This window comes from Haemorhous mexicanus, chromosome 1 (assembly GCF_027477595.1).
Source record: "Haemorhous mexicanus isolate bHaeMex1 chromosome 1, bHaeMex1.pri, whole genome shotgun sequence".
Classification (NCBI taxonomy): Eukaryota; Metazoa; Chordata; class Aves; order Passeriformes; family Fringillidae; genus Haemorhous; species Haemorhous mexicanus.
In genome coordinates, this window is record NC_082341.1 from 12,022,696 (window position 1) to 12,036,709 (window position 14,014).

Genomic DNA, 14,014 nt, shown 5'->3' on the forward strand with positions numbered 1-14,014 from the left:
TTGCTCTGGGAAAGAAATTTGCAGCAAAAAAGAGCAAGAAGAGGGAATGAGAGGTCTGCATGCAGGTGCAGGGCTATGAGATAGTCCTGGAATAGAGCAGACCTTCAGCAGAAGTACCCAGCTGTAATTATCCAACTAGAAATGGTAATATACCAGATAATTGTGCTGCCATTCAGACAGGCCTGGAGCGGATGGAGAAATGGGACAACAGGAACCTCATGAAGTTCAGCAAAAGGAAATGCTAAAGGTCTGACTCAGGAGAGGAAAAACCTTACACACCTGGACAGGGAGCAAAAAGCCTTACACAGCTGGGAGCCAGCAGTCTGGAAAGCAGCTTTGTAAGGAACACCCTCCAGCTCCTGGTGGACAAGAGCTGAATTGATCCATCAGTGCTCAGCACTGGAATTAATAAATCTGGAATGCTTGGCCCTGTGCTGGGTTCCTCACTACAAGAGACAAGGGAGTCCAGCACAGGTTCACAAAGATGTTTAAGGAAAAGCTGAGAGAGCTGGGGCTGCCCAGCTTGGAGAACAGAATTTCAGGGGGACATTATCCACGGGTATCAGTGCCTGCTGGGCCAGAAAAAAAGAGACAGAGCCAGAATATTTCCAGTGGTGCTCAGTGGCAAGATAAGAGGCAATGAGCATCAGCTGAAATATGAGAAATTTCATGTTAAATTAAGAAGAATATTGTGTGGATATTCAGCAGCTAGCGAAAGTAGTTTTCACAGTGGTGAAGACATAATTCTGTATATTTTTAATTGCTGAATTCCATGCAATTCAGGAGAGCAAGGTCCACAAATATCTCTAAAAGGAAAATTCATGGGTGTTAAAATTCGAATTTGGCTTTTTTCACCACAGGCCTCCAAAACACACTAAAATGCCATGTAGTTTTGGCTAACTGGAGCAAAAAGAACTGATACAGTAGTATGCAAATGAAGCTGAAGGAATAATAAATAAGTTTCCTAGTTTTAGGTGTATTTTCTCAATGGAGCCATGTTTATGGAAATGCATCTGTCATTGGAAGTCAAATTTATTCCTACATATTTTACTTTAGGTCTATTTTTAGCAATAGATGCATCTTCCCAGCACTCAGTCAACAATTATGGAAAATAGACCTGCATTTATGTATTTAAGAACATGTTCTGTCTGGATAGTTTTCGCTTATAGTAATTTTTTTCTGAATATAGAAATTATGAGGTCTCTTTAAATATTAAGATTGGTTTTTTCAAGGAGTTTGAAATCATTCCAGCTTTTTTTTAAAATTTTATTTTAACAGCTGGGGGGATCCATTGACTTCACTGGAATTATAGATCTAAAATTAAGGACACTATTAAATGTTATTGTGCCTGTTTTTCTCTCCCTACCAGAAACAATATAAATACAAATGTACTTCTGAGTTACAAATAACTGCATTTACTGAACATGTAGAAACATTCAGTCCTGGCTGCATGCCCTGATGAGTTTCTAGTGAATTCTAAAGCAAAGCCCTGTGAATATCATTAGAGAGCTGAAAAAGCATTTATAAGAATGCTATTCTAGTTTTGTGTAACATAAATATCTTCCTAGCTTTGTCTTGGGTGAAGAGGGAAGGCAGGGCAAAATGGGATCCCCAGACATATTCCATGCATAGAAACCTCACTGCAGAACTAGGTTAAAATATCAAATTTGGCAACTTTTAAAAGTTGTATAATTCACTGTATTTTATAAACAAAGGCAACAGCAAATTATATTTTAGAGAAATAAAATACATCTAACACGGAGTGTAAAAATAGCAACCTCTAGTCAAAGTTAGAGATGCAGTGTTTGTGCACAACAAAGACTGTGGATTTTAATGATGCAGTAAAGACAATCTGGTGTATCATTTAGAAATTAATTCTGTGTATGTAGATAATCTAAAGCTGAAACATGAGCTACCTTTTCTTATTTGAAGTGGCATTGCGATTATAAGCAGTAATTACTTAATGCTAATTTGTTTGTAATAGGCTTGATTTATTTCAACTTTTATCATTTAATTAATGGAGTGTATATCAATTATATTTAAATTTTCATTCTTAGCTGTAAGTAATATCTCCATTCTCTTAAATTTGGCATTAGCTCAAACAGCGCTCGTAGAATCTGCCCCCACACCCTTCAGAATCTCCCTTCCTTGAGGAAATCCTCCTTCTGAAATTTCCTTTTCATTTCCTGTTTTCCAAATAATACAGGACCAGACTCAGCATACTGACTGCCAGAGTATGGCCCAAGACAGAGCCAAGGCTTTTCAGTAACTCACAAGTTCACAAACCCCAGTCCTTGTATTAGAACTATTTCTGCTGCTTTTAGGGGATTTATCCAAAACCTCAATACCTATTGAAGCTATGAAGTTAGATTTGGCCTGATTTTCTTATAGGAGCTGACAGAACTTCACATTTTTGAAAAACAGGTTACATATATTTAAGAACCTATATTTAGACTCCTCTTTTAGAAGCCTTGGATGAGATTTTCATTCCAGCTGTGTCAAACTTCAAATTCACTCAGTCCTTTGATGAATTTTGGCTTGCAGAGACCAGTCAAGGAAGGAAAGTTAGCTTTTCATATGGCAACAATAATCTGGCATTTCTCTTGCATTGGGTCTAATTGACTCAACTCATCTCACAAGAAGATCAGGCCAGAGAACAGAAGGGGCTTTCATTTCCCTTGCAGAGAAGCTGGATTGTAGATGAATTTTCTTGTACATCTGGGGAAAATCATGACCCTCCTCCCTTTACCCTTTTCCTTCTAAGATCAGTAGCATTTCTTCTTTCTTTATGTGATGTTTTGACTCTGGTAAAATTTCCTGTATTTTATTTTCCCTATCTACTGAAAACAGACTCATGATTACTTTATGAGAATTTGTTCCATCCCACAAGCCTTTAGAGGAAAGGGTTTGCCTTCTCTTAGACTTCTCTCACTGCATCAGAAGAAAAACCTACATTCTATTTCTGCATCCTTGGCAAAGGTTCATGCATCTCCTGCAAATTTTTCAGCTACTGGGCAAGATCTTACTGGGTTTTTTTTGTGGTGATTTTTTTTTTTCTTTTTTAAGTTCACAGTGGGCAGTAATGTGGCAGTAAGCCCATCACTAGTATCTGGGCATTCAAGAGGAAGAAACCAGGCAGGGCTGTGAGTTTAGACCTTCTCCTTTAGAGGCTGGGCAGTGCAGGACTTGCAGCCCTGCTGCTTCCTGTCCCATGGAGCTGCCCCCTGCCCTGCAGCTGCTGGACCCCTCACAGTGGAGAGGTCATGGAGAGTCTCCTTTCATCCCCTTCTCACCACATCATTGTATCCTTGCTTTGGATACTGACTCCCACAAATGGGTCATATGTGAAAACCCAATTCATTGTTTTCCTTTGTTGGAAGAGGACTGCCACGAACTAGGAAAAACACTGAGCAAGATCTAAATCCTGCTTTCATGTAAAGGGATTTGTGTGTTCATTTTTCAGCTGGTAAAACCAATTTTTCCAGTTGTCTCAGAAGCCTTCTGTTAAATGAAGCTACCTCCCTAGTCTTTGCTACATGAACCTCTTCTGTTCCCACTCTCTGTTCTGTACTCCACAACTGTCTTGCCACAAAAATAAGATATTTAAGAAATAATTTTATTGGTTCAATGCTTTCTCAGCTTTTTATTCTCTAATTTTTGTGCTAATAAACGCCAAAATTTGTATTCCTGCTGCCAAACAGTGCATGCCTTCAGGCACTGGTGTGGTTTATGTGCTAAAACACAGTCAGTAGCCTGCATATTGCCTGCTAGGTGAAGTCTAATGAGCAGTGTTATTTTTAGAAGCAGAACTATATCCTTTGATTTCTATTGTATTTTTTTATTGCTGGAATAATTTTTGTTTGTCTTGTGCTCTGCAGCTGCATATCAAGCTGAATGCTTTGGGGATTTGTTATTCTCTGCAACAAAGCCTAATATTCCTTCCTGGTCAGTATGTGACTGCACCTGGATCATCTACTGCATTTCTAATGTCTGTAACAGATATTTCCTGTTTTGGGATTCTTTCCATTGTTCTCTGCTTTGAACTTCTCTTGCCTTCTTTAGGCAAGATGTTTAAATGATTGAGGCCTTAGACACCCATTCCTGCATAGGGACCCATTATTTGCTCTTCCTTTACTGTATGCAATGTACAAATGTGGAGTTTTCCAGGAGCCTCCTCTTGTATAATGATGTCCTATTTTTAAACACAAGCTACATCAGTGCCACTACATTACTTTTTTGAAAACATGAAGTTAAAATGATGCGAAGCCTTGGTGGATTAATCTAAATTATTTTACAATTATTTCTTCTTGATTTAATTTAATTAATTAACTGCACGTAAGTGTGATTACAAGTGCTTTGGAGTAATTGCTGTCTCTTCCTAAGTGTTTGTACAGAATCTAAAACAATGAAGACAGTCCTATGAATAGTAATAACTTTAAGGAAGAAGATTCAATTGTGTATTTCAGTGAAATTGTTATGATATATTTTTTGTCTTTTCTCTTGGCTGTGAAGTGTGCAGATACGTTAATAAAAACAAGTAACATGCTGTTACACACAGTGATTTAAAACCCCAAACTAAAAAATTTGGTTTCTTTTTTCCCACAGTGAACAAGGGAAAGAGCTGAAAATTCAAAGTAGCTGAATGTTTTCTAACTCACCTAATGTTAACTAAGGAAATAAGAATTCATTGAATATTAGAGAAGTCTTGAAATTCTGTTCAGATGAGCACTTGCTACAACCTATTAAGAATAAAAGAGAAGGAGAAAGATAAAATGTGCTGGAATAGTTGTGAAGAGAGAAAGTATTTAGTTAATGAAAGAAAAAGTCAGAATTAAAAATGAAGAATGTATCTATATATAGAAGTGATAAGCTGAAACTACAAAAAGAATTGAAGTTTCTCTGGATATAATCACACAAGCTGAATTCTGACAGAGGTATGTAAGATATTAGGAAGATATAATGAATTATGAGTGGTCAGGACTGAAATATTACATTTCTCCAAAAATGGAATTCTCCCTAGTGCAGAGGTAAAAATGCTTTAAGGGCCAGGATCTGAGTAATCCTTTTTTCTTTCCTCTTTCCTCTACCTACACCCCCAGCTGTCAGGGACTTAAGTGGGATTTACTTGTGTGAGAAAAGATGAAAGCAGCAAGATCTAGTATTCTTAAAAATGATCCATCCATCTGACTTTGTCACACTTAATTTTTGAAATTTGACATAGCTGGGAAAAATGAAAGAATGGAGTTGTGTTCACTCAGGCTAAGCACACCTAGCAAAAAAAAAAAGTCTAGTAAGTGCTTCATTTTTAATTACCTGTAGTAGTCCAATACAGAGGAGAGAAATACACAGATAAATGCTTACAACAAAGATTTTTAAGACAGTGTTGTAGCCTGTTCACAAACTATTAAAAGATTAAAAAAAAATCCAAACATTTTCCATATAATGACCAATGATTCTTTTAATTTTTTTGGTGCATAAAGGAAAAAAAATCTTCAAGTTGCAAGGGTGTTGCAGAGGGGAGAATGAATGAAATTTGTTTCAGCCATAGACGTATTGTTCAAAAGCTAAACAGAAGCCAGGAATAATTAACACTTTTCATATGTCCATTGATGTTTATGGCCTTTTACTGCTAGAACTAATACTGCCAACCCATTTCAAATTCCAAATGCCCCTTCCTCTGAAAAGGCAAATTACATTTGCCTCTAGAAAACATAAATGGCTGTAATCAAATGGCTATTGTTGAGAGCATGTCACACCAAATGTATATCTGGTTGTGTGTAAATGGTGGTTACTGGTTTCACTGGGGTCAATGAGCTTGTCACGAGCTTTGTGCTGAGCAATGTGCTTTGTGCTCAGCAGAATGCTTAGCTCTGCCTGCCCTGGGGAGCAGAACACATGAGATAATTACTTTGTTTTACTGGGTCATTTTAATCACATGTAAACACAACACAAGTATTTGAAATTTCCCCGTGCTTCCACTTAGCATGAGGAATGTTCTTTTCCCCGTTAACAGCTGGGTGACCCACATTTCAGCCAGGCAATCTAAAAATCCAGCTTGGGGTACACCATCCATGTAGCTATGTCCTGGAGTAATTTATATTTAAAAGGAATAGGAAAATATAGGAGGGCAGAGGTCAGTGAAAATCCAGTAGGATTACAGGCCTTTGCAATTTTGCTGTTCAACCAAATGGCAACTTTCACCGTATGTGTTTTCATTCATGTCTATCCCTTATACTTGGCAGGGCTGCAAACTCAGCCAGACCCTTGTGAGCAGTACACAGAGGAGGAAAGATGGAACAATGCAGGCAGCAGTGAGCAACAGATTTGTCTGCACAGATTATCCCTTCTCACTTATGCACATGATTGTCTTAAGTACACATAAATAGAATTTTTTCCCCTCCAGCCTTCTGTCAGACTCTCACTTTCACTGTGACCCAGCTTCTAAGGTACTACATATTTAGTCATATATTAGAGAGAAAAGGCCCTGTTTATCACATCACATGATGGGTTTATGGCATAAAATAGCATCTGGGGAGGGTGTCCTTGCTAAATCAGATGCTGATTGAGGGTAATGCTAACCCATGAATTCAGGAATTGCAAGCACCCTTCTGCAGAAGAGTGAGATGGGCTGCAAAAAGCAACCCTCAGACATAATATATGAAACCTGACGTTGCTGTTCCCCTGTGTATTTGTCTAATAGCTGGTGTATTTCTTTAGGCCTTGTGACAGAGTTTTATTTTGTTGCTATGTGCACATGTTTCAGATAGGAAGGAAGCAGGAAGCCACTGGCTTGTGGAGTCTAATCTCACCTGGTACACTGAGAGCAGAGGTAATGTGAATGGAAATGACTTAGTCATGAACCAGCCAGGGCAGGAATCAGATGCTCCAGCTCACTGCAGAGACAAATGTTTCTGACAACATTTAGCTGGTGCAGACCATCAGTTCCCAGAGACCAGGATTTTCACAGCACTAATCCAGCTGAAGCATGGGCTAAAGAAATTTTTCCAAGTGCACCTTGAGTACACAGCCCCTGTGACATAACTAACAGCACTGATAGTGTATAAAGGCAAGTTCCAGCACTGTAAAGCGTGAAATGTATGTGTCAAGTTTATTATGCTTCCCTTGCCTGGAGCTGATTAGTGCAAATTAATATTTCACACTAATCAGCATGAGCAGTTAGCACACAATTTGGATTTACGGAATTCAGCTGATTGCATTAAAAATGTATTTAGGCTATTTTTGCGTTGTGCAAATAGAGCAAAAATATCTGAGCTGTTTCCAGTAAGGGTTTTTTGGATAATATTTCTAGTGTTAATATTACCCTTCATATACATATAGCCATATACTGTTGACATGATAGTGGCTTTATGGATATCCAATACTTATAAAATGTACAGTTCATACTGAATGAAAAATTAATGCTCAGCATTTTTATAGGCATTGATTATTAAAATTTAAATTAAAAATATATTTTCAACATACCTTTAAAACATGCAAACAGCTAATAGGCTGTATGAAATTTGATCCTGAAACTGCTTAAGAAATTCACTTTTCAGGTAAAATAGTTATTTTTGACATTATGAAAATAAGACAGTATTTTCACTTATCTGGATCAAGCAACACTTATACAAGATTCCTGCTGTGAAGAAGAAAGGAGGAAGACCACTTGCCATACTAAAGATTACATTAAAAACCTACCTGTTTACTCAAGCTTTCCCAAAATAGCACATTCAATCTCACAGATCATTTCAAAACCCAAACAAATCCTCATGCAGATGTCTCCATCAGTTTTCAGGAGCATATAACTCAGTATGATTTCTGGAAAAGTTACTATAGAAATTCTCACTGTCTTCTGTGGAAGCTGGCTCAGGTGAAACATTTGCAGAACTTAATTTAGCTCATAGCTCTTGCAGTTGTCCAGAAAATCTTTGCAACATTGATTTCAAATACAATTGTATGGCACAGGAACTATTAGATCAATGTTTAGATACTATATTGTATTTCCAACAAGAAGACATTTGAGTACTTCTGCACTAATTAAAAATAAACACACACACACATGGGTAGATATTTTTATAAATTAGGAATTAAATTTTGGAAACTAAACAAAACATTGTTTGGACCAGTCCCCCAATTATGACTACAGGAAATTATGCCTGCACAGCAACAGGATGCATTGTCTTCTGTAGGTCTGGAAAGTGGTGACTCCATGTTTACCCAGTGCCAGGCTCCAGAGGCATTTTCTTCCTTCACAGACATCCATATGAACTTCTTGAGACCATTGGAACAGCTTTGGGTTTACTGTGGTGTAACCAAGAAGGGAACCTGAATCTCAGAGAGTGTGGTGACACATACTGATGACCCAATGTTTAAACTTTTGAGTTTGGTGATGTCTCTGAGATATACCTAGGAAATAAAGACCTCTGAGGTTTGTCTAAGGGCAGTATCTTCATAGACCATGGAATGTCCTCTGAGCGGTGGTTTTGTATCTCAACATGAAACACTTCTCTTTGTGGTTTGGTTTTTGTTTATGAGACAGTTCTTAATAACTTGCTGAAGTGCAAAACCTTCAAATCAATAGATGGAACATTCTATAAAGAATTATTGCAGGTCTCTTTTATAAGAAAAATAAAAGATGTCTGTATCAGGCTTGTTGGATGCCAACCCAGAATCCTGCAAGGCTCCTCCCCAAATGTGGGTTGCTAGGTTGTGAAATGGCCCTGAGCCATCTGCATCTCATTATGAGGCTTGTTTTGTACCACAAAACCCAAACAAATATATTTCATTACATAATAGTTATTCATAATGCACTTTCTACCATTATCAGTTATACAAGACCTCTTCAATTTTCTTTCTTGCTGATCCAAATCCACTGTTGCTGTTCCCTGATTTGCTTAGTAATATGTATAGGAAATTATGCAATTAGGCTTGTCAGCATGAAGAACTTGTAATCTTCTTACATATACCATAATTGCATCCCATTTGTCAACAAATGACAACTTTAATAAGAGAAGTGCTCATATCATATGGAATGTCCACACACTCCTTTAATAAGCACTGATTGAAAAATTTACTGCCATAGCAAGATGTTTTAGGACTTTAGTGTGAGGAGGAAAAAAGTTCAACCATAACTGAAAACATATGTCAGGAAAAAAGAGCCCAGCTCTCCACACTGTCAAATCTTACTGCTGCTTCAAATTTAGGCAAGTACATAAAGTGAAGTATGTTAAACCTGGAAACCTGGCGTTATGCATGGCCAGCAAACCCAGTTAGAACTGCTTGAACTGAAGCTGTGGTAGAGTACTCTGTATCCTCTGGATCCAAGCAAAATTAATATTTGTGCTATTGTGGACTGCTGACCTTTATGAAGCTCTCATGTTCCTTTGAACCACTCCTACATGGTTAGTGTGTGTATGCCATGAAAAGGAGACAAGGTGCCCTCCTGCCATGGGTTCCTCTCCACACTTGGCACAGTCAATTATGGATTGCTGTGGCAAAGTTTTGATTTGTCATTTGGCTGAAGTTTCCCATTTTACATCTTGACTTGCTGATGCAGATAGTCACAAGCTAAATCATTGTTAAAATTGCAGTCCTGCAGAACATCATCCTATGGAGGCTTCCTACACAGAAAATAAGAATTCAAGCTTTCAGCAGAGAGTAGGAGAGTTCAACAAACAAACAACTCTTCATGGTGTTAGGAATGCAACACCTGCTTTCTTTAAGTGCTTTGAAAATCCTAACATAATTTATTAAACTTTAACTTGTTTATTGAATTCTCTGTTTTAGGGCACAGTAAGTATGCAGAGTAAGTACAATCTACAAAAGAAGAATTTGAACTATGACATCCATGTTTCCAAATGGAAAGAAAAAGATAGCAGCAAACTAAAGCTTTAATGAGAAGACAATGAATGATTAATTAGTCTCTAGTAAATAACAGTGTAGTTGATGACCAGTTAATGTGATAATAAAACAAGAATGTAGATACAAAAGGAACTGTCCATCATATTTAACCTTAGTATAGTTAGAGTAAAAAGGCTAAATCGTATTGATTAGTCAACTTTGTTTATTTATTTTAACAAAGAGAATTGAAGACTCTGAAGCCAAATAAAATTTCTTATCTTTCCCCTGTGTTGGTAGCTCATCTCAAGTGTTGGAGTCCTTGAGGTATCCTTCAGAGAGCTATTGGAGAATTTTCTAGTTTTGAACATATAATAAGATGTCCTTTGGACATTGTAAAAGCTGCAGTCTGCTGTAAAACTCATTCTGTATTTATCCATGCCCATGTAATTGAATAAGTAAAAAGAAAACACTGTGGAGCCCTCAGGGTTTCTTTACTGCTGTGGATGCTGTAAGACCCAGCTGGTTACTGTGGAAAGAGGCACTGGAATCTTTAAATAAAGTCACTCTGGTCACGGCTGTGCCATGGATGTTTATCAGCATGGTGGCCCAGGATTAATGTGACCGCTCTGAGAGCTAAGAGAGAACTCCAAATCCTGCGTTAATGCATTTGAACAGGATCCTGAAAGGTCAGGGTGACCAGTACATGCATTAAATTATTTTTCCAAGTACATTTGCTGCAAATGCATGAGTTGGACTCCTTTTCAAATGGGAACAATGATGTCAGGTTTGTCTCTGGGCTCCTGAACATGATAAGGAATAATTTAAATGCAGGTGCATTTTGATGGAGAGGTGCTCATTTCGGCATGTAAAATCTGAATGCAAAAATAGGTAAATATGTGGCAGCTTTGGATAGGTAACCTATTAATGCAGATAGAAAACAGGAATCACATATACAAAGCCTCAGCCTGAAGGTTTATGAGTGGTGTATTGAATCTTCAGAGTCTGGTGTCTGAAGATTTACACTTTCATAGGCTTTGAGAGGAAAAGAAAAAGATCCCTAAACAGAGTTGCGAAAAACTACCTTCGTTCATCCCCTCTATTCATTTACCATAACAAGGAACCCTTAAAACCTTACAGAATACACCCAAGAAATACCAAATCTGTAAGCGTTATTTATTCAGCCTTTCCTGAAAATCAGAAGCTTTGAAGAAATCTCTAAATAAATTCTATATGCTGGGGCACTCAAAATAAAAAAAAATTAAAAAATAATGATCAAAATGAATAAAGCAAGAAAATAATAATATACCTGGGAAAAAACAGATCAGGAATATTTATTTAGAGAAAAAAAAGCAAAATTATTACCAAGTTTGAGGGTCATTTTCAGTTGTTGAAATTACCTTTATCCCAAGAAAGCTGGAGAATCTCAGGATGGTTTGAGATGCATGGTAAACTAAAGATCATCTAGTTTCCAGTCCCTGCCATGGGCAGGAACACTTTTCTCTGGACAGGCTGGTCAAAGGACCACCAACCTGGCTTTGAACACTTCCAGTGATGGGACATCCACACTTTGGATGTCCCATCACATGTCTTCCAGCGTTTCACCATTCCACAGTAAAGAATCTCTTCGCTATTTCTCATCAAAGTCTCTCCTCTTTTAGTTTAAAGCTCTTACCCTTTGTCCTGTCAGCACATCTCCTTGCAAAACTAGAAATGTGAACATAAATAATATATAGCATCCATACGTATTTGAAGATTTCTGTATTAAAGGAACATATTCTGGAAGCAAGTAATCAGAGTTAATTTGTGCTTTAAAAGTCTCTTAGCTCTCTTATTTGTAGGCTACATGTGGAAATTGATGAAAACCTCTCACCTGTGCTCTAAAAGGATGGAAATGTTTGTAAACTATGATACTGGAAAATTTCCATCTTGACTTTTGAACTGTTGGTATAATAGATTTCTAGTTAGTTACTATGGTGATAGTGCCCAAAGCTTTAGAAGCCGCAACATCAAAAAGACTGTGAAACACAAAACTACCTAAAAGGAATGGATAACCTTCTAGAAAGAAAATATTTATTTTTCATTTTTACATCCATGGTCTCATTGTTGGAGTGCCTCTGTTTTGTGTTAACTCTCTCAGCTAAATTCAGCTACCTATAAGCTAATTCACAGGCTGCAAAGCCACAAGAGGAAAGCTGTTCACCACATCTATTTTTCCTGTGTCTCTTCTGGTGATATGAATCATTTTCTTGAAACACCTCTCTCTGCCTCTCTTCACTAACTATGGTGTGAACTCATGTAACCTATTTAGACAGCTCAAAAGAGTAAAATGAATTGAACATAGGTCGACATTTGCTGTAGGCTTATGGTTATTTTTTTACTAAGAGGCCTGCTGGAGTTAACAACCACAGATTATAAAAATTGATAATGTAAATTGTAGCTGTAAATATGATACGCTTACAGCTTAAATTATGTAGTAACTGCATATATTCACACACATAGGTTTTTTCTGAAGAAATTGATTGCATAATGTAAGTTTATGACCATGTGTGTGCAGTAGTTATAGTTTACTACCCATTACACATTATCACTGCAAAATCAGTTCCAAGAAGTAATTTGAATTACTGGATTTTCTCCTCCTCTCTCTCTCTTTTCTGCTCCTATTTTACTTCTATGACAAATATGTCTTGCTGAAATTCAATAATATTAATTATGACTAAGGGGATATATGAAGTAAAAGCATGATCAACTCCCTGTTTATTAGTACCCAGTATTTAACTATAATTCAATGTAAAAAAAAAAAACAAACTGAGCAGAATATATATCTATGTAAAGGAAACATTTTTTAGTAATACAGCTGTATTTTGAAGGTACATTTTTTCTACTTGCACTTGTTTGTTATTGTTGTAGTTTAAGCACAAACATTTTTAAAATAAAAATTTTGTGGAAAGGGTGAGGTGAAGATAAAACTGTACTTGAAATTAATTCTGCATTAGTTAGGTAGTTCTGTGCAGCAAGAAGAAGTCATAGACTCACAGCAGTCAGAAAGATCTAATATCTGACATATTTAAGGATGTAAAAGTGAATGGAAAATTAAAGAGATGTGAAGATATCTGCTTTTTGAAAAGAGCTTTAGCATATTGCTGTTAGGCACATAATGTTCTGTCTGTATTGTCTGATGCCCTGAGAACTGCTCCCTCTCCTTTTAATCACCACAATGCTCTGCATCTCTGACTTGCTGTCCATTGGAAGTCTTTCTGCAAACCTTCTAAAATCAGCTGAAGGAGTGAAGGTCCAGAACCTGATTGGTGTGAGGGATTTGGTACTTAATTTTGAGATTATTTAAAACCCCACTGGCATCTGAAAAATGTCAGAATATGCCCCTAAAAACTATAGATCAAGCACAGAGTGAATGTTTTATGATTTTTTAAAATGATAATAATCTTAGACTAGAGAATAAAGATTTTTGTATGAAAAAGAAATATTTTTCTTGCTTTTGATAAAGACATGTGATTTTCTAAAGTGATGCTTTTATTTCTTTATATGAAATAAAGCTGTTACATACAAGTCTATTATACAAATGCAAATATCCTTTTTGCACAAGGAAAGTTTCATATTCTGATTCTGTGAGGTGCAGATGTTTATTATTTTCTTGAGGGGATTTATCTGACCAGACCTAGACTTCCACAGAGGAAACATCCGTGTCTGAGCTAGTCACATTAGCTTCCTCCTTTGTGATTGAGAAGAAAGGAGGTAATTTTATGTCACTATAATTAGTTGGATCATGGCATTGTAGGATCATTAAGGTTGGAAAGTATTTCTAAGATCACAAATTCAATTGACAGAATACCACCATGCCCACTTAACCATATAACAAAGTGCTACATTTGCTCATTTTTTGAATGCTTCCAGGGATGGTGACTCCATCACTACTCTTGAGAGCCAGTTCCACTGCTTAATTTCTCTCTCAATGGATGATTTTTTAAAAAAATCCAACCTGAACGTCCCTTGGCACAACTTGAGGCCTTTTCCTTACTGTTAGTTACCTGGGAGTGGAGACTGACCCCCACCTCACACAAGGTCCTTCCAGGTATTTGTTGAGAGCAGAGTTGTAAAGAGATGTCCATATTTACAGATGACTCATACCCTAAAAGTCTTTCCACTCTCCAACTATGGC